This window comes from Accipiter gentilis, chromosome 34, assembly GCF_929443795.1.
Source record: "Accipiter gentilis chromosome 34, bAccGen1.1, whole genome shotgun sequence".
Taxonomy (NCBI): Eukaryota; Metazoa; Chordata; class Aves; order Accipitriformes; family Accipitridae; genus Astur; species Astur gentilis.
This window is the reverse complement of record NC_064913.1, coordinates 10737234-10760261: the sequence shown is the minus strand read 5'-3', so window position 1 is coordinate 10760261 and position 23028 is coordinate 10737234.

Here is a 23028-nt window from a genome sequence, read left to right as displayed (position 1 = left end):
AAAACCTCATTACTGCTAATGTTTTCTAAACCTCACAGTATTAAAGTCTTTGCAACCACTGTGAGATGCAAAGTTTGATAAGAGGTTGCCTAGGTACAGCTCAGACACTAGACTGACTGAAAACTGTGCTGTCAGTGTAACATTTACACTTACTTACTCTGTCAACAAGAGTGTTTATCCAACAGAATTACAAATATTTCAAAGAAATGCAAACAAATTTAAAGGGAATACCAAACCCATAAATTTAAGACAGAAGCAATGAAATAATATTTCAACAATCAGAATTAACACGTCCTCTGTCTTTGGAATATTTTTTCTATTAACTACTTAACAAATTTTTGTTGTAAGTCTTGCTAACTAAATTTTAGCATCCATTGCTTCAAAGCAGCTACTCTGTCATTTTGAAATTTCAGATTCCCAGTCTACAATTTATCCATATGATCTAACACAGCTGGAAAAGAGCTCATGTGGACAGAAAATATTATTATGGGAAACGAAAACAGTTAGTTCTGCCTAAGAAGTAAGCCAGAGAGAGTAGTCATTCTGACAGATGATCCCTGAGGGCATACACCGAAAGAAAAATATGTAGTTGGAAATACTTCTGGAGTGTCATATACATGTATATCATAGTGTTATGGCTGACTTTTCTGACCTAAAATAAACCTCTGTTAATGAACACTTCCCCTATCCATTGTTTCCTGATGTGAATGCACCAGAATTCTCTTCCTGCTTCTGTGTAAGTGAAGAGGTAAGAGAAGCATCATCATACCAAAGCCAGTGTGCAATGAACATTCATAAAAGCATTTCTCTTTGCTCTCCTTTGCAAAATTGCATAATTACAGTCTTTTTCCTAGAATGTTTTTTCTACAAATTAATGAGAAACAAATTCAGGTGACTGTATAAGCAGGTTTTTTTGGGGGGCATGCTATTTCTAATGTGTAAGCTCCAGTGACATGTCTGAGATGTCCAAGGAGTTTAAATATTTCTGGTTTATGCATGATATACATATATAATTTAAACCAAAAGAGGAAAGAACATCATATAAAGATCTAACAGTATAAAAGTTGGCCTCTTCCCTCCCAGTAATCATGTGAAATACAGCTTATTTGAATTTTGCAAGTAATACGCAATATATGACCAAAATCCAACATATAACCCAAAGACCAAACAATCTATGCTCAGATTGTGCAGTCACTATATTCTTACGACATTTTCTTTACATTATGGATCACCTACTTAAAAAGAAACAATTGTCAGGCAAATCTTTTTCCTAATGAATAATACAACATACACCATTAATTTTTCATACCAGGAATTCAATTTTAACACAGACAACATGGAAGTGCATATTTATCCACAAAAACACATTGCTGAGAAGGTCTCACAGTACTTGTACCAGCAATTGTTCGCACAGCAGGGCTGGCCCACTGTAACACACCTGCAACCAAACCCAAATATCTATCACATGGGAAGGAGGGAGCTGTTGGGCTTAGTTAAATTTGACAAAGTTCAGCTTGCTTTACCTCCTCTCTGACAATCACAACTTTTTAACAAAACACGAATGTCTGCAGCCCTTTTCCAGACATCCTGTCTCCAAAGCTAAGCTGCTTTACTTTCCAGTAGTGTATATTTGCTTGCAAGGGTAGCATATTACCAACAATAATGAGCACTTAGGTAATGCAGAGCTTTAAGTACTTCTGGAAATTGTTCAGTTATCCTCTGAAATACCTTATTCTGCCATTTGGACTTGAAAAACTCCTTTGGTTATGAGTATTGCCTAGAATCAACAAGGTCATTTGTTCTAACAGTACCATGTCCTGGGGCTTGCATGTCTTAAATCGATGTTTCCAGGACAAAGTGCAGAATAAACGTTCCTCATCCTCACCAACTGAACATATAAAACATGTCAATGACTCCTTTCCATCATGTGTCCAACTAGGGTGGATGTGTAACAAGTCCCTTAATGTTTCACAGTGGCAATCATTGACTCTTACCATATGTATCATCTGCACCATTCTTCTGAAATACAATATTTACATAGGTTTTTTGAAGTCCTATCTGTCCATTTTTATTTTTTCTAATTCACAGTTCTTCTTGAACAACATGTCAGCAGTTGATTGCATGTTAATCTGGGCTATTCCATAGCAACCATGCTAAATATGGATCAGTGTCTGACTGCATTCATTTTCAGTACACATTTTATTAGTCTGATTATTTTCTTTCCACCAGCCTATGTCACTGGGTTATAAGGACTAGCTGCTAAATTTCTAAATCCATATTTCACTGTAAACGGCTTAAATCATGCCCACATCGTTCAACAAATAGACCCCTGTGAATATACCACAGCTGAAAAAAACCCAGAAATGATACACATTATCTACTGTTTATCCAGTAGAGGGAAAATAATCTAATGAATAATTTGTCTGGTGAATGCAAACCTGTTTATACATATTTGCTTTATTTACTCACAGGTTGGTATATATAAAAAGCACAACGTTTCCTCAATATTTCTGGTTTTAGGGATGAATACAGTACTGGGGGGTGGGTGGGATAGAAATAGGAACATGGCATGCAGAAAGACTGTACAAGCTTGCAACCACTTTCCACCACCACCACCACCGAATGCTTAGGGCAGTATGGTATTATCTGGGGTGCAGGGAAGGCCAGTTTTTCTCAAATAATTTATGAATTAGAATCTGGAGGCTGTCAAGCAAACCACTTCAGAGAACTTTTGCATTCTTCTAGCATGCACAGGGATCTACCTGGAAGACTCCTATTGAATACAGTCCTGCAGCAAAGAGGATTCCAGAAGAGCTAGGTGATTTTCAGGGACCACCTCCTACAAGCTCAAGAATGGTCCATCCTGATGAGTAAGAAATCAAGCAAGGGTGGCAGGAGCCCTTCATAGATAAGCAAGGAGCTCCTCAAAAAATCCAAACTTAAAAAGGAAACATACAAGAAGTGGAAGCAGGGTCAGGTCACACACAGGAATATAAAGACACGATCTTGTGTGCAGGGATGGTGTTAGGAAATGTCCAGCAGGAGCTGAATCTGATAAGGGACATGAAGGGCAACATGAAAGCCTTCTACAGATAGATAAGCAGCAAAAGTAAGACAAGGAAAAACACAGGCCCACGGCTAAAAGGAGTGGGACACCCAGTGACATAGGACATAGAAAAGACTGAGGTATGCAATGTCTTCTTCAGCTTGGTCTTTACTAGTTAGACCAACCTTCAGTAACGCCAGCTCCCTGAGACAAGTAAGAAAATCAGGAGCAAAGACAAATTACTTTTCGTGGAGAAACAATAGTTTAGGGAGCACTTACAACAAACTGCACATACTTAAGTCCATGGGGTTTGACAGGATGCACCCATGAGTCCTGTGGAGCTGGCAGATGTTACTGTGAGGCCACTCTCCGTTATCTTTGAAAGGTCATGGCAACTGGGAGAGGTTCCTGAAGACTGGAAGAAAACAAATGTTACTTCAGGAGGGGCAAGAAGGGGGACTCAGGGAACTGTAGGCTGGTCAGCCTCTCTTTGGTCCCTGCCTGGGAACATGATGGAGGTAAATCCTCCTGAAAACCATTTCCAGGCACATGAAGGATGAGGATGGGGAGTATTCAGTACATAATTCAGAGTATTATGAAGGGGAAATCATGCTTTACCTACCTGGTAGTCTTCTACAATGAGATGACTGACTTGGTAGATGTGGAGAGAAGAGTGGATGTTGTTTACCTTGAGTTCATTAAGGCTTTTGACACTCTCCTATAGTATCATTAATGACAAACTGATGAAGTATGGGCTAGGCAAATGTACAGTGATGTGGCCTGAAAAGCAGCTAAACTGCTGGGCTTAAAGGTATGGGATCAGCAGCATGAAGTACAGTTGGAGGCAAATCACTAGTGGTGCACCCCAGGAGCCAATACCGGGACAAATTCTGTTTAACGTCTTCATTAATGACCTGGACAATGGGGCAGAGCGTACCCTCAGCAAGTTTGCTGGTACAAAACTGGGAGCAGTGGCTGATACACCAGAATGTTGTGCTGCCATCCAGAGGGACCTGGGCAGGCTGGAGAAATGGGCCAACAGGAACCTCATGAAGTTCAACAAGAGAAAATGCCAAATCCTGCACCTGGGGAGGAATCATACCAGACACCGGTACAAGCTGGGGGCAAACTAGCTAGAAAGCAGCTTTGCAGAGAAGGCTGAGGGGGCCCTGGTGGACAAGAAGTTGGACATGAGCCAGCAATGCACCCTTGCAGGAAAGAATGCCAAAAGCCTCCTGGGCTGCATTAGGCAAAGTATTGCCAGAAAGTCAAGGGAGGTGAAGCTCGGCACTGGTGAGGCCATACTTGGAGCGTGGCATCCAGTTTTGGGTTCCCCAGTACAAGAGATATGGACTTGTTGGAGTGAGTCCCATGCAGGGCCATGAAGATAATTGAAGGATTGGAGCATCTGATATATGAAGAGAGTCTCAGAGAGCTGGGACTGTTCAGCCTGGGGAAAAGAAGGCTCAAGAGGATCTTACCAATGTGCACAAATATTGGCGGAGGGCTGGGGGGCAAGATGATGAAGTCATACTTTTAGTCATGGTGCTCAGTTAAAGGGTACAAAGTGAGATACTGGAATTTCCACTTCAACAAAAGGACAAATTTTTGCACTGTGAGGGTGGTCAAACACTGCAGCAGGTTGCCAGAGAGGTTGTGGAGTCTCCATCCTTGGAGATACTCAGAACCAGACTGGGCATGGTCCTGGGCAACCTGCTCTAGCTGACCCTGCTTGAGGAGGGGGGGTGGACTAGATGATCTCCAGAGATCCCTTCCAACCTCAGCCGTTCTGTTATTCTGTGATTATTTGGTGTTAGGGGCTGGAAGCATGCCATCCTATTCAACCTGTTCTGATCATTTCAATCATTCTCCACAGTATCTTAAATTGAGCAGCAGATTGGACAGCTCATGTCCTATTTCATCTGATACTGGCTATACTCTTTGATTTAGGTTAAAACATGCTGCTGTAAAAATTTACTTTGCAATTTTTGCAGATTTTGTAAAGATTGTGTCTGCAACCCACATTCATTTTCTATCCCATTTTTAACAGCAGCAGCAAGTGGTTTATAATCGGTTTTATCCAGTCTTAGTTAAAGACCTGAAATTTTCTTATACGCATCAAGTTCTCTGTTCAAACTGATTATATACATCTTTATGTATATGGAGCTACTGAAACAGAGTAAGAGTAATATGACTAAATCCTAACAAGCAAATAGTAAGGAAGACGCATCAGGCCTGTTCTTTTCCATTTTCTCAAAGGCCAGGTTTTCCAGCATAGATACACCCATTTTCAGTGCAGGTTTCAAAGTACAATAATAAATATCTTGGAATGAATTATTCTTTCAATTTTCATTAGTGCTCAAAATACCTAAACATCTAAATTTGATCTTACTTCTTTAGAATAGAACCATATCCCTCCCTGGAGAACTAAATTTTGTACTTTTGTACTGACTGAGAATTTGAACTTTTGTAAGTTTTCATTTTCTCAGAGTCTTTATCTGTCTTGCATGTCCGTGGGGAAACTGCTCAACAGCATTCTCAACACGCTGGGTTAAGCAACAAAACCGAGTAAAAATTTCCAAGTATAATCTGTCATTCCCATGGACACTCTCCTTGCCAATTAGGGCAGACACCTTGGTGGTGATTTCAGCTGCGCTGTGATCTGCATATACATGTCCTGTGTTAATTTCTTCCAGCTCCTTTTTGTTCTTTATTAAGGGCCTCTCTGTTCTCTGGGAGACATTTTTAAACTACTTAACTGTTCTGGACCTCTGAACCAGTGAGGATTGGTGAGGATATCCTCCTGATAATAGCACTAACTTGGGGCATGGCCAGGCCAGTAACAGCAGCTCTTTTCTTTTGCATTACAATATATCACTTTGAATTTGTTACTTACCATTGTACATATTTCATATGTTCCTTTAGGAGGAATGTGCATCCTCCAGCTTCTGTTGGTTTAATTTTTTAATATATCAGTAGATCAGACTGCTATCTCTCCTGTTTTCATTCATTCATTATGATTTCCATGGTTTGAAAACTTCTAATATTTTTTTATTATTATTTTAGAGATTAATTCCAAATCTTCCAGTAATCAACCCTTCTCTAAACTTGACTGCAGTGCCAGCTCTCAAGAATAACAAAACCAGGAGAAAGTAAGCCTCTCTGACAGTTTGTGTATAAAGGGGTGGTGAGTTGGTGTCTGCTCCACCATGGACCTCCCTGGGCTGCAGGGGCACAGCCTGCCTCACCATGGTCTTCCCCACGGGCTGCAGGGGAATCTCTGCTCTGGCGCCTGGAGCATCTCCTCCCCTCCTTCTGCACTGACCTGGGGGGCTGCAGGGTTGGTTCTCTCCCATATTCTCACTCCTTTCTCTCAGCTGCTGTTGTGCAGCGGTTTTTACCCTTTCTTAAATACGTTATCACAGAGGTGTCACCATCATCACTGATGGGCCCAGTTTTGGCCAGCAGCAGGTCCACCTTGGAGCCGGCTGGAGCTGGCTCTGTCCAAGATGGGGGCAGCTCCTGGCATCTTCTCACAGACACCACCCCTGCAGCCCCCCCCCACTACCAAAACCTTGCCACATAAAGTCAGTACTCCTTGTGTTTTCAAAATCTATCATATTCAAACACATTAGTCTGTTCTGCCTGAGTTAACTGAAACTTTGTCAACTCAGTCAGTGTTTTAAGACACATGACAGTCAAAAATAAAGCTGCTTCTTTCTTTTCAATTGGCCAGCCATAATCTGTTGGCCGTCTCTTACAACTTCCAATAAAACCAGTGCCAATGCTTAAGTCTTAGTTTACCATGATTCATAGAAACTACTCCCTTCTTTGTTCTTAAAAAAGTTTATCTATTTTTGCAGGTCACAAACACACATACACACACATATGAATATGCACACATATATATTTATGTATAACTGGATTACACTTCAATAGGAGAAAAGCTTTTACTCCAGAGAATTATATATATGCTAAGGTTTGCTTTCTTGAATTAGTGCTTGTTTAGCCTCAAGCTCTTTACAAATGGAATAATGTTCTAGAGGAATAGTTAAAGTATATGGTTAAAGTATGAAATAAGTGTGGGAGTTAACTTGAACATCCCAGGCAAATTCTAACTCAGCCAATTGCACCTTCTATTACACCTTCTGTTTCAGCTCCATCTTTTTATGCGTGAGGGAATGATAATGAGAAGTGTAAATAAATATTTGTAAAGTTAATTGTAAGCACATCTTTGGATTAAAGTTTAAAAATATAATTAAAAACTGAAAAGTACACAAGGGGGGCTGGCGTAATATTGCAGAGGCAAGTTTATTTCTGATATTCCCTAAATTTTAAGAGCATCCCTTTGCAACCTAATAACAATATATGAACAGAAGTGCGTATAGGTGGATAAAATATAAGGTAAGGGTGGTCCTTCTCTGGAGTCAGACATGAAAGTCCTACTTGTCCTAGAATTCAAAACATCTTAATTCTCAGACGAGCTAAAATTGACATTGGAAGTGACAATACGGACATGCTTTGTGTTTAAACAACAAAGACAATGTTAACTTTTAGAACAGAGAACAAGGTACTGACTAAACTAACTGCGTCTTTAAAGATGCCAGACACAATTCTAGGAAGTTTATCAAAAGTATCCATTTTTAAAAACAATTAGGTATAGAACATGAAAGAAAAAAAATCTTGCCAAGATTTTAATTAACTTCTGCAAATAACAAAACCTGTATTTCATTTAGGCATTTTTAACTTGCCTGTTGCCATGCTGTTATACCTAACATATATTCACTTGACTGTGTAACTGCTTGTGCATAAGCAATGTAGCTGTGGTATGTCCGTATGTATGTTCAAAATATAAGTCATCCCATCTAAATGATTTGGATTAATTTTCACATGAAAGTTCTACTTTCATTTCAGTTGTCCCATATGAAAAAATCTGTTCTTTAAGGGGGAAACCATTAGACATTCCTCAATTTCTGCAGTCGCTCTGTTCTCCATTCTCTAAAAATATCTGTTCTCTCACATCGACAGTAATGGGACCATGCTAACACAGCTTCTAGACAACTTCCTGAAAGAAAATTACTATCATATTTGAAATAATAGTACTACTACTTACTACTAATGGCTTTATACTAAGAAAATGGCTGTGGTTTTTGGTTTTTGTTTTTTTTTTTTTAATGAGTGAATCAGAGCCCTATTTTCATTTACAGCCAGACCCAATAACCAAATTATAAACCAGTATAAAAACTAACTGCAGGCTAATAAGAAATATTAAATTGTTCAATATTTAATTAAATATTAATTGAATTTCATTAAAGTTTTGTAAGAAGAGGCTCAAATTGTAATGCTTAGGTAATGGTCATTAAAAAATGAAATATTTTTGAAGGAGAAAAAATAAAACATTAATTAGCATAGAAACAGAGCTTTGTGATCTACCTTTGACTCAGCCTTGGCTAGGTGACTTCATCCATCTATTCCTCTGTATAGTCTCTTACAGTAACACCTAAATGAAAAAACAAAGAAGAATCTTTAAGCTTACAAATTCTTTGTTTCCTATAATCATATTGCCTTTGGTCTTCAATAATCCTTAAGTGCTTTTTTAAAAAAAAACTTAATTAAATTTTCTTCTCCTGGAAAGCAAACAAAAGAACTGTAATGTTTTTTTTTTCATTTTGAAACATTTATTATTACAAAGAAAATGTCATGTTTTGTGAAAAAGCTTAATAAAGACCAGTGAGCGCAAGAGAGAAGAATTTAGCAATGTCAAGAATAATAATTAATGTCCTTCCTTACAAAATGAACAAATAATCAGTACAGCAGTTTTGGGTTTTTTTAATGATATTTAAGTGATTTGGTTTTGGTAATAATTAGTCAAAATCCTGAAAAGAATTTTCCTCATATCTCTTCCTTCGTATTTCTATCCCACCTTCTTTTATTCTCTTCTCATAATATTCCGTAAGCCAGCATTTGAATGTGAAAAGATGATTTAAAGCCTTTCTCTTCCCCTCATCTGTGCTGGTTTCTATGATTCCTTTTGTGTCATTTTGCTAACTAAAAATGATTATGTCAGAGAGCAGCTCTCCTCATAAACATCATGTGTCTTTTATATGTCTAAGAGAATGGAGTCCATGTGACGCGTTTTAAATTAGATTAAAATAGTGTTCGGAAAAAACACATATTCTCAGCTTTTAAAAAGTATTATTAATTTACAGCATAGGATTTTTTTGAAGAAGATCGTGAGGTACAATTCTGATGAAATCCCTCCTGTTTCATGTGATTACTTCTTTTCCCAACACATCCAGTCATCAACGTTTACAGAGGGGAGCAGCAGGTAGGAACAAGGTGAAATACATAGAAAATAAAAAGAAAAATAAAACTTCAGCACCCCAAAATTAGGATTTTTGTAGGTGTATTTAGTGAAGTACAGTGTTTAAGACCAGAAATTTAAAACCCGTTTTTACTTCAAAACTTGGAGAAGCGAAATTCGTCCTTCGTTCTCTAGAATTAAAAAGAAACCGCCATCTACTGCATAATTAACAGGTGATGCAAAAGGGTCTCAGCTCTGTTGTCAGTCTGCTCACCTCCGGAGGGTCGCCGTACGCAAGCACAACACCGTCTCCTGTCAGAGACTCGACGTCCTGGAAATACTGAAGTCCCAGCGAATGAAATTATCAATCCAAAGCATCATCGGCTGCTGGCCTGGGCCACTTCCACGCCGCAGTTCTGGCCGTATCCCCAGCGGGGCCGAGACCCGCCGGGGCGGCCGCCGCCGCCTCACCCCACACGGGGCTGAGGGCTCGGCCCGGTGCCGCAGGCCGAGAGTCCCGGGGCTCATCTCCTCGCCCCTGGCCGAGAGTCCCGGGGCTCGTCTCCTCACCCCCGGCCTCCCCCGGGGCTGCCCCCCAAGAGCCGTCCGCTTCCCACCCGCCGGCGCCTTCCTCCTTCCCTCAGACCCCAGGGACGGCGGGAGGCCAGCCGCCGGCCTGCCCTGACGCGGAGCCGTGAGGTGAACCGCGGTGGGCGGCTTTTCCTCATGGTTGAGCCGTGGGTAAAGGCCGTTCAGCACCGCCACGGGTAACCCAGGGAGGATGCGCAACCCCACGGCTGAGCGTTTTTTAGGCACGGACTGGGGAAAAATGCTGTCAGCGGCTTGTAGATTACTGGTTCGGCCTTCAGAGGAAGGACCGCACTGGTTAATGTCTCAGGAGTCCTTAGAGAATACTTCCTACCACTCTGCGTAGAGCACGTATCCTTCATGACCCCAAACGTGGCTATTTAAGTATTCCTGAAAAAAGCTGGTCATCTGAGAAGTCATGCTGAGTAAAGAGTTCCAACCAAATTTTTTGTTCTTTTTTAAATTACCATAATTATCGTAAAATAAATACACCTAAGATGTGCAAAAAGACGTAATCAAATCTGTGAAAATACATGTAGACCTCTGTTTTTCAGTGATTTTAATTATTAAATTCATAGAGAAGATCAACTGTGTTCAGAAAAAAATAAAAGGTAGCACCATGCAGTAATGGGGACTGACACTCTTTTTGTTGGCAAACTACACATTATGTTTGCAGAGTACTAGACGTTATTTTGAGACAATCAAAAAGCTTTTGACAAACAAAAGAAAATCAGTTGAATTCAAATTATCAATTTGAAGTGAATGTCATCTGAAACTTCATTCTACAGTTCCAGTAAAGGTTTTGGAATTTTGGGGAGTTGCACTTTAAAAATTGAATAAAACATAAAAAAGCAAATTAGAATCTTAGAAACAAGAACTCGAAATTATAATTTTCAGCCTGCCTGCAATTTTGTGTTGTATTTCTTGGATGTCCCAAGCTCAGTATGTTCCCTCTATTGAGCATATCTTTAAACTTCCTGAAGTTAATATAACTGTTTACATGCTTAGTTAATGAGGGTTCCTACATACCTTCTTAAATTGTGGCCTACAAGAAATAGCTCTCATTAGAACTATTTGCAGGCTATTATTTTTGTGTTTATTGCAGGCCTAATTTGTCATTCACTAAAATACACACTACCCAAGGACCCTTCTAAAAATCAGATAAATTCCCAAGTCCTTTAGAACGTAAAGTTTAGAGAAATGGAGTAGCATTTGTAATACCCTTTTCCCTTGAAATTTCTTAGAAACTCATTTATCCAAACAGTGTTAACACTATTTGGTATTCATGCACTGCATTAATGGATTCCTCATTGAGAGGTATGAGTCAAATGTGATTTCTAGTCCCTGCTCCAATGACTGCTTAATATGAAATACTGGAGCTTTCCTTGGAAGCAAACGTTGGTCTACTTTGTGGTAAGTGAGTGTACTCACCAACCGGCTCACCATGATTCAACTAATACTTTCTTGCAGGACAAGTAGAACAATGCTGTCAAGAAAGGCAGACTTTTTTTCGTATCCCTTCTGTTCCCTCTGTTTGCAGGTCCTGACATTTTAAATCTTGCAGGGCTGAATTTTAAGTTTGTTGGTGAAAGGGAAAAAGGCCATGACAGGTTGGAGAATAGCTTGAGTGAGGATGTCCACACGTTGGCCGTGGCATTAGAGCAGAGCAAGTCACCAAATGAGCCTGGCTCTCAACCCAGCTTAGACTGGGGGAAATCAGAGATTTGCTCCTTTTATACCTTGTAGGCAGAAACAATCCTTGGAACATGGCCTCAAAGTTAGTGTCTCAAACTAGTGTCTGAGCAATATGTAACATCTTTGGGCACTGCACTTAGGATTTGTGTTCGTATGCTTCATGCCAGATGAATGTGGAACACTGAATTCATCAACCCATTTCAACTTTTTTTGTTTTGAACGTTATCTTCTGATATCAGAAAACTATACCTGCTGGCCTCTCATCATTAATTAAGATTTTAAAAAGAATGTATTTTGTTTCCCTAAGAAAAATTATTACCTTGTTTAGAATACTTGTCACGGTTAAAAGCACATGGATCAATGCCAGGAATAATCAGGTAATTTAGATTTCTAGCAAGACTAGGTATACAGTGGATGGCATTGAGAAAGTTGCCTAAATTTTATCTGCACTTTTTGGATCAGTATGACAGACCTGACATATGTACATACCACAAAAACTAAGCAGGTGGCATGCACAGTTACTGCTACTGGTATTAATTTCAGGGTTGCTTTTCAGTTAGAACTTCAGATCAATATTTCAGTGAGTGCACAGGTTCTGTTACCAGAACATTAGGAAATGCTTTATCATAAATGTAAATACTGTGTTCTAATTCTGTCTAACATCAATATCAAGTGCATTGTTTGATTTAATGGCCTGTGCAGGAAGTTCACCTTATCTCAAAAGTCTACCAAATTCACTGTCTCTTTTACATGAAAATTATTAGTTTGCGTCAACAGTAATCAATAGGCTTTAGACCTGATGCAAAAGTTTTAAAACTGTATAGAATACACAGAACAGAGTAGAAATCCAGCTGGATGACTGTTGATGTTTGATATATTTAATCTCTTCTATGCCCAACAACCAAATACATTATAATAAATAAGAGTTCAAAAATTTTGAAAAGTATTTCTGGAAGAAAAATCAGACTAGAACATTTCAGACAGAGGCAGAATTAAATGAAGGATACCACATGCAGAATCTGTAGAAAAAGCAAGATCTGAAAACAAAGTGGTGTATTTGCTCAAGTAAGATTTGGATCCACTTACGAAAAATGTAATGAAATGCTCTATCCAAAAGTTGAACTAGGATGAGAACAGCCAAGGAAATGGATATTTTTCAAATTCATGTAGCAAAACCTTTTGAAGAATGAAACTAATGTTCTATCATTTCTGAATTTCTACTCAAAGAGGGTAGATATACATGGTCCATAGTGACTTCGAAGATAAATATTTATCAAAAAAGAAAAGAACCTCTTATGCAAAACTTGGAATTGCACATCTGTTGGGAGCTGAATCAAAACAAATACTGTCATGCAATAAGTTCCTGTAAAAGTGCAGTATGAGCCAGCTTCTCTCTTACAAATGTCATCTATATGCACTATGTATAGCTACACACTGCTCTCAGGGTCTGCTCTCAGTTATCACACAGTGGCACAGAAGAGGGATTTTGATGGTAAATACCAGGTAATTTTGTCCCCCACATTAGTACAAATGCATAGCTTAAAAAAAAAAAAAAAAAAAAAAAAAAAGAGAGAGAGAGAAAAAAAAGGCAGGCCATGCCAAAAAAAAGCAGTGCCAGCTGGGCTGCTAAAAATATTTCCTGAAAATAATTTGGGAGTTGGGACTATTGGACTATTGGGAGCAGGGCAGGGAGCGTTCACTCCTCACCTACACAGCGTTAAGGGATGCAACACAAAGACAAATAAACTACACAGACCTCCTAAGAACAACTCCTTTACTATTAAAAAAAAAGGGAAAAGTCTAAATAAATCCAAATAAATTTGAACACACACAAAGAAACTCCAAAATCTTAGTTATTACTTCTATGACATTTTATGAATGTCCAATTCGCAGAAGTCTTCCAACAGAGATTACAGGATGTCAGAACAAGAATTAATCCTACCTCCTGCGAATAAGAGAAGACCAAAGTGTATTTCTCCATAACCTATAGCAGGTCTTGCCTAAGTGCAGCAATTAAAAAACTTGTAGCATTAAAAGCTAACTTTAGTCTCATTTAAAAATTATTAATAGAAAAATTAAAATTATACACCCTTAACAGCACTTAGTTGAACTCCATATCGCTAATATGTAAGACTCAGTAAAGTTAGTATGTTCCAGACCCTCCATTAAACTAAAGGTTGATTTCTGGTCCTGTATCATGGCTTTTTTCTTCCTTTCAGTTGCTTTGCTACTGCTTATAGCTTGCTAATGAAAACAGAGCGCAGTCCTGAAAGTGCATGAGGTAAGGTGGTGCAGAGCAGTAAATTAGAAACCAGAAAGCAAAAACAGAGATTCATTATTCTTCTTTTTCTATGGTCTCATCAAAATTGGAAGGTCTTCCTAGGACTTAGTTCTACACAGATAATAGCCTCCAATATTTTTCAGTTTTCAAGACTGTAATGGGAATAAGGTTTACTGCATTCTTGTCTGCATTTTTTTAATGCAAAATCCTCTACTGCAGAAAATATTGTTTTGCTTTTTGCAGTGGGAATTAATAAATCATCCTTAATGTTAACATTTTAGCTTTTTTTTTTCATTTAGAAATTTTTCTGGGGTATTCTTTTAATTCTCTTAGGATGTAATAGTAATTGAAACTTTGTTTGGACCAAATAATAAATATATTTTTAATGTAAAAAATTAGAAAGTCTTTCTTTATTTTTTTTTTTTTAGTGGTAATCAATGATAGTACCTTCCTATATTTGCAGATAAAACACTAATTTTCATGGAAAAGAAGTATCAGGCTTGTATTACAAAAATTGAATACTTGTAAATAAACATAATAACAACACTGATTTTCAGAGAAGGAAGAGAAGGATAATTAAATACTGGTAAATGACACTATCTTTCCCTCTGACTCACTACTTCCAAAGTATTTCAGGATACCATGGGTTTACCTCAGAAGAAACTGAGCCATGATTTCATGTGACTATTGAAATCAAAACAGCATAAGCACAGACAGGACAAAAAGGGAAGTACTGCATCAGTCTGTTACCTATATTCACAGATAGGAACTTGTTTATCCATTTAACCCTGAGTTGCTGAAATGGAATTTTTTTCCAAATATTTCTTAACTCTTACCAGTTACACAATTGACTAATAATTTTTTTTTTTTTCAGATTTGCACCATAATGCATCACTGTATTTATTTTCACAGCATACTTAAAATTGATTACTAAGTAAATCTTGCCAACGGCCCAAATAAGTGTAACTGAAACTCCGACTTTCTGCTTTTGGGTTTCTTCAGAAGAAAGAATGTAACCCAAACTAGTGAACCTGTACAAACACAATAAGTATTTTCATCTGCAAGGAGAAGACAGGCTTGACATTACCAAGATATCATGTGAGATACTGCAATTGTGTTTTACTGAATAGCACTGAGAACCTAGCACGTGTGCCTTCAAACTATGGTTCAGCTAAAGCACCTTCAGAATTCAGACTTATGACTAAATGCTATCTTTCAGTGAAGGTAAAAGATATTCACACGTGCTATTTGTAATAAAGATATAAACCCCCTGAAAATCAGGATTCTGCTTTAACAGAATTTGTTTAATTTTTGAAAGTACTTTCCAGTAAATTGGAAGATTTTGGCCCTGACTCTCCTCGTTGTATGTTGTTGGCTACTTCACTGCTAAGAGAGTTAGCAAATCTCCTAAGAAGATCACATTTCAAGGTCATTTATGAGGTTATTCCCAAGGTCAATTCCCAGGTCATTACAAGATTGGTGGCCACGCTGCTCACAGCAATGCAGCTTTTCTGAGCCTGCTGCACATCCACCAAAAATCCTGGCAGCTTTTCCCTATCCCAGTGAGATTCCTGTGTTGACATCCCACAAAATGAATTGAACCATCAAAAGTTCCTTTGAGCAAAACACAATAAAACTCTATAAATTGTCTTTTTCAACAATGCTTTACTTAAGAATATTTATTACCTATTCTACTGTCAAATTGCTCCAAATGTGACTCTTGGGAATATCACAAATAATTTTCCTATGTCCCTTGATATAACTAACTTTCATTTTAATCATAACTTTTCTGAAGCATAGGAGTAATTTTTCAACAATCTAACCCAACTTTGTGTTGTACGATGGGAATATTTGTTACAATTGAGATGACTTATTTTTATTCATTCATTTTCCTAAGTGTATCATCTACCACTTGCTGTACAACAGCAGTTGTCCAGTAGAACGTCGGTGCCTTGGGTTCCAAGCAGAATATTTTACAACCTGCCTCTAGAATACATCCACAGCTCCTGTTCACCGAGATATACACCTACATCACTACCATCAAGAAAGAAAATATGCTGACCTTGTACAGCCAGTGAAGAAATGAAAAGCGTTGGTCTAAAACTGGACTTGGCAGTAAAGAAGAAACATGGTTAGCAAAGGAAATAATTTTGAAAGGTTCCCATTGCCATTTTAATAGGCTTTGGTTAGCAGTGCAGTCCTATTCTCACAAATCACGTCCAGAGAGGCAGCAAAATGGATCTGCAAGCCCAGACTTGAGCGTGCCCTCGGATGCACGGAGGGACTCGTGCGCCTGAACACGTCCAACTGCGCGCTATCGCACGGCATGACGGGACAGGTTACGAGCACGGCAGCTGCGGACATCGGTGCCTGTCCTTTCTTTGTACAGAAGGCTGAGGAAGAAGACCTCTCAAACAGAAGTTTAGACGACCGTTGGCACTAATACTCAGAGTCACTGGCAATGTTGTTTAGCCACCAAATTTTGCCTCGTTCAGGTGGACTGCAGGCTTTCATCTCTTCTCAAATGACACCTGGCTGGTACAGCTAGACTAGAAAATCTCATTGCTTACACACACCTCACCAGCACATCGCTTTGCAGGTTCAACACCGATCAGATCTACCATCTACCTCCCATACCAGCTTCCCATTTAAAAAAAAAAAAAACAACCAACAAACAAACAAATAGAAAACATCAGGAACATGCAAGGGTTCATCATTCTTTTTCTATAGCCTATAGGGGCAGAACACCTAAAACTGCCTGACATTCAGGGCAAGTAACTGCTCCTGTGGCTCAAGAGGACTGTCATAGCGTAAGGCAGGTTCTCAGTCTACTCAATTAAGGGAATATACTTGTCAACTGACCTGAAACCCTGGGGAAAATTCCTCTAGGAGATAGGACCTGATCTGAAGACAAGACTCACTTACACAATCACAATTTTATTTTTTGTTAAGCATACCATCTTCTTTGATGTAAAAAACAAAGAGCAGTAATTCTATAGCAAGCTTCTTGACTGTGTTGCTTGTCCTGAAAAGGAAAGGATAACTGATGTAATTATTGTTTGTCAGATTGTTTAAAGCAATACTGGCAGGCAGTAAGATACTTTGAGTATATCAGAGAGCTTCTCTACAAGTAGACAGGAATATATACCCTTTTCTAAACTTACATAAAAGAATTATGGAATATGGAAAAATGAAAGAAAAAATAAAACACGGATGTAGCCAAAATATTTGAAGGCTCAGAAGTTTCACAAGCTAACATTTGACTAATGATTACTGACACCAATAGAGACAAAGCAGAGTTTTCTTTGGAATTTCATTAATTGTTCTTTAAGTCCATTGTGAGTAGAAAATTTCTATCTCCTAAAATTCATTGAAGGCAAAAGTCATAACAACTTAATTTTTTGTATAAGTATTAAAGTCTTCAATGCAAGTTATGTACACAATATGTACACGGAATTCAGTTTTGCTCAGCATAAAAAAGATAATTTGGGCTTCATTTAGTTCACTAGCCAGCATATCAAGGATAAGTCTACTGGAAAAGATTCCACCAAAAATTTTCATGGAGTGCAGTATTTCATATGAAGTTTTTAACATATTTGACCTTAAAAGCTAAGAATTTTTATTTTGGTCATATAAAAGTCCAAAAAGGAAGAAAACTGAAGGCCACATCTTCAATGTTTGCTTCTGATCATCCAAGAGAAGTCTAGTGTTTATTCTAACAACCTGAGATCTTATAGACCTACTATAGAAATGGTCTGGTATACAACCAGAAGTGCTGAACTCTACAAATGCAGAATAAAAGTTGAATCTCCAGTAAGGTCAAATAAACATAGGGGTTATAAAGATACTCTGAAGAGTTTAACTTTTTGCATACTGTTCTGAAATATGCAGTATTAGCAGCATTAATTATTAACAGGCTACCTGTAACAAATTATGAATCAACATATTTTCAGGAGTCATCTTTCAGTTCCCTTTGGAAAGTATTCCTTAGATTCTCAGTCTATTAGAAGGATTCATTTCTGAGATGTACCTATACATACACAGAAAACTATGTATAATAGTATTAAAGGTATTACAATATTATATATTGCTGTCATTGAAGATCCCACTCACTGAAGCTTAGGACTACAGAATTTGTTATTAGGTTTGTCAAAAATGTATTCACTCCATCACCTTATCTTCCATATATATTAAAAATACAAATACTTTAAAATTCTCATGCCAAATTTAATCTTCAAGCAGGAGGTTATTTTAAAGTTAAATGAATTCATTGCTGACTAACTTAGAAGTATTTGCATAGTCAGTTTGTTATAAACCCACATGAGCTTCTCTGGGGATAATGTGTTTTCATGTGTAATGAGTTTTCAACTCATTAGAGATTTAAAAATCCAAACAAACACTGTGATTTAACAGCAGAACAGTTTATATGCGTGTGAGAGTTACGAAACAGGAGATTTAACATCAGGACCTCCTCTTCTTGAAGTCCTTTTGCTCCAGATCCCACACAATTTGCTTCCTCATCTGATTTCACTTGTCTTTCTGTGTGATACGCTTACACAAGTTACCCCAAAATATATGTGAAAATTCCTATCATTAAAGGAGTGTTTCTATTTGGATAGTATTATTTCCAATTGTAATTACTCAAGAGGAAGAAAAGAGCAACCAAAGCGTAAATAGAAATACAATTTCCATTTCCAATGTTTTCAGTTTGTTTACATAGTAAAAAATGAAGTAACTGTGAGAATAGCTGCGATTATGGCTCAAAAAATCTTTTTTGGAAATGCTATTTGAATAGGGAGGACAGTGAAAAATCTACATTAGCTGTACAAAAATCCATTTAATCAAAGTCATGTCTTGAACAATACTTACTCTCCTCAAATACTACAATGATTTTTTTTTTTAATGGTTTATTTTATTACTAATTTGAGTAACATGGCTTATTGAGAAATACTGTAACAAAACTTAGGACAGGTTACATGGCTCTCATTCTCTCATTGCAAGAAAAAGACAGAGTAAGAGTCTGCAACGCATTATTTGATTGGAAACCGCCACCTTCAGCACAGTGTTACGTTCCTTTCATTTACCATGGAATGAAAACACGGGCACAAGCAATTATTGGGGGGCAGCTAGTACACTGCAAAAAAATCCATAACTTTCCTCACACTTAATTTCCTACTTTAGTCATATGCTAGCTTGTCCATGTGGCCAGTAGAAGTCTTTCTGGAAATTTCAAAAACTCCTCCTACAGGATCTGGTCCAATGTACTTTTTGCCTTAAGAGAAAAGAATGTAGAAAAGGGAGAAAAAGGTAATTTAACAGAACTATGAAAAAGTAACACAGAGAGGCACGGACTCTCCTAAGAAACTCAATAAAATGTATGAATAATAATGTGACAAAACAGCCAGAAAACTTTTGTATACATATATATATTAGAAATGTATATATATCTATTGCACAATATTAAATATGATATATTAATATATAATAATGTGTGTGCATATAAATATTGCATGTACATATATAATATATATGAGTATATATGTATAATTTCCCCTCCTCCTTACTCCCCCATGGGTTTTTTCTTCATATTAATTTTGAATTTCACTGCAGTGATATTTTGGGAGCAAAAATGACTCAACAGATTTGAGAGTTGCTTTTGCCTGTTACTTTTTTACTGTATCATCAATGTCATGGTACACTGTATTACTTTTAAGTATAATTGCTGCTAAGACCTTAATAAAATATTTTGCAGGACTATGGCTGCCTGTATCCAATCTATTTCATGCTTTTTTTCTATAATTATAGAAGAATGTAAGATCTTTTTCATAGATCTGATAAATCTTTTCCTGGGTTAATTGTTTGAGTGTATGCGTCTTCTACATTAAGGGATCCCTTAATGGCATTTATTTGAACATACATTTTTCCCTAAAAGAAAACGAAAACAAAACAGCTTTCTTCACCAGATTCATATTACAGAACAAAGAAACAAAAAACCTACTCTGGAACACTAGTGACAAGAGGAGGAAAACATTTTTTCCACATCTAGCCTCAACTATCCCACACTTGGGATAAATCTAATCAAGATCCTTTCCTCATATGAGGCATATCTGGTGTCTGAGTTCAAAATGGAATAGTTAAGCAGTTAGCTATTGTAGGCCAGAACTCTGAGTTATTTAAAAAGAAAAATCCTTATAGTCATATATTAGATTGTTTAAAAATGATTTTTTTTTTTTCCTTTACAAAATAAATCGGTCCAGCCAGGGGGAAAAAAAAAAAAAAAAAAGTTCCACACAAATAAGCTCTTCTCTGTGAATACAGGAGAGAATTAAATAAAAACAACAAAACTGTCATCTTCAATAAAGATGACATAAAGCATCACGAAAGACGATGAAAGTTGTCAGACGTAAAGTGAATTGCTGCAGTGTCAGGGGAATTCCCCTGACTCATAACAGCTTGGGTCCCAAGGAAGACTAAACTAAATCCCCACCGCTCTCAGCAGAATATTGTCAAGAGGCGAGTACGAGAAGCCCACCTTAAAATGTAACTCCTGTGCAGTCTGAGGGCGGTCTTAAATTAAGAGGCTAGATTTAAGCCCAAAACGTCAGCATACAAAGCATACCCACAATAACAGATTGTTAGACCCCCCCCAAAAAAAACCCAAACACCAAAAAAAAAAAAAAAAAAAAAAAATCAAACCTCTTTTTCTTGAATTACGTTTTGCGCAAGGCTGGATCCCCCCCAACGCATTTTAAGAACGGGAAAGGGAGTCAGTCTCCATAGGAACGCAAGTGTGCCCATCTCCTGAGGGCTGAGAACGGAGCACTTCGGTGCCGTAATGACTCGGGCCGGCGCGTGTAGCGACAGGAGCTTCAGCCCCGCGGGAACTCAAGGAGCAGAAGCTGAGGGTAGGGTGTCGTGGCAGCGAGTCCCGCGTAGGCGAGGAAAGCCTCGGGACGAGCTGATGGTTGAGCAGGTTTACCGAAGACCTGCGTTTCAGCCTCCCAGCCAGGTATTTATGGACCTCACGGGTCTGGTACGTGCTGCTCAGAAAGAGGGGAAACCAAACGTCTTCGAGGGAGCCGAAGTTCTGAAGGCAGTCAAGGGGTTCTGGAAAGACTGCGGGCAAGAGAAGAACAAATGTCGTGTTTTTCAAGGGCGAAGGGGGAGGAAAGAAGTGGGAAAAGCTAGAGTATCATAGAAAATAGAGAAAGCTTTTGTTCTGCTTTGAGTTTTAAATTAACTGTCCGGTAAACTGGCTTTGTTTACGGGAAACCTGAGGTAGAGCTGTATGTACTTTTAAGTTTGTTGAATAGGGATGGAGGACAAACTGCCTGTATCCTTTCTTGGGAAAACCGAAGCGTGAAGGTTGGGCCGCCGGCACAGCGGGTAGAGGCACAGGGTCTCCACCTGTGGCCGCTGGGAAGTCAGCTCTGGAAAAGAGGCGTTTCAACACTGAGAAGGCACTGAAGGATGAGGATTAGGGCAGCTCCTAGGTTTTGGATTCAACCTCTTAAATTAGAGGTTAAATTAGGCACAAGGCTGCAGTGATTTATCCTGGTTTGGGATCGTGGTGATGGTAGTCAGCATCTCAGAGCAGCAGCAGAGGCGTCGGGGGCTCCTGCGCTTCTGTATGTGCCCAGGCACGTTTGTGAGCAAAGTCTGTAGCACCGCAGTGTCAAACCTTTACTGCAGCACAAACAGGGAAGACTTCAAAATACAGATTGTCACCACCAAAATTTTAATAAAGATGGCGTAATATTGATTCAGTATAAATACGTGTTTATGCCTCCCAGGTGACAAAAATTTCAAGATAGACCCTCACCTGGCATTTCAAATATATGGCTTCTGCTGGAAAAACCTGTTAACCGATGGGAAAAAAAACCGATAACTTGTCATAATTAGGTTTACATTTGGATCTTTTCTGAATTAGATAATTATTATTCCTTTTAACATAGCGCAAATACATTCTTTAGATCCTCATGCTCTCAGAAACAGAAAGGAGACACACAAAAAGTCTGGATGAGGATCAGACCACATTTTCCAAAAATGTGTTTAATAATTTTAAAAAAGAAAACCTGGAAAGTCCAGGAGCTCATTTAATTTTTAAGCATACATTCTCTATGTTCTTTGGTATTGTCATTGCTTCATTGTGGTCTTAGAATTGCTTTCACTGCTCTTTTTTTTTTTTTTAATATATATAAAAGATGTATCTGAAATAATTTTTCTTTTTCTTTAAATGTAACAAATTATTTCAGCAACCACTTTTTCCGTATTGCCTGAATAACAGAATAAAGTAGATTCTACTTTTGTTCTGTATTTCTTTATTACCTTAACTGGTTAAAATGTTTCTAGGAGACAATCCTATGCCTATGATTTACTTTTTATATAAATAGAAAGTCTGAACCATGTGTCATATTAAGAAACAAGAATATAATCTAGTACAAAATAATGCATTTTGCATTTCTTTTTGATTTATAACCAGTTTTTCATTTTGACTATTATTATAATGTATAATAAATACATTTTATTATAGATATGGTTGTAACAAACTGTGCCATCTTGGCCTACAAGCCAGAGGGCATGGAAACAAGAAAAAAAAGGGAGAGACCTGCATATTCTTCTCTAACTTCATATCACCCACAATACTGATCATTCCAATATTTTGTAAGGCTTTCACTACCATCTCCAAAACATATAAAAAGGCAATATTTGCATCTTCATAAAAACTGAATTCTACTGCAAAGTTTCAGTTACCTCACGTACTCCACCACAAACTGCACCAGTAACTCAGCACACACGACTATGTGGTACTTCGTACATCAAGGGATTTGCCTTAATGCCGAGTTGGCCCTTTAAAAGTTACTGTATTTAACTTATAGTGGGAGCTTCTTAATTCAAAGGAGTAAGATGGCAAAATAATTCAGGAAGAAAATAAACGCACAAGTCTAGACAACCTATTTTCATCGTCGCTTTAAGATTTCAGTCATATTATAACCACTGAAAACAGGCAATTTTAATATGATCTAATTTTGCATTGTTCTGTGCAGAAAGATTTCATATGCAAAATACATCAGTTTGCGATAGGCATTGTTACTTTTGCAGGAGTACCTCCAA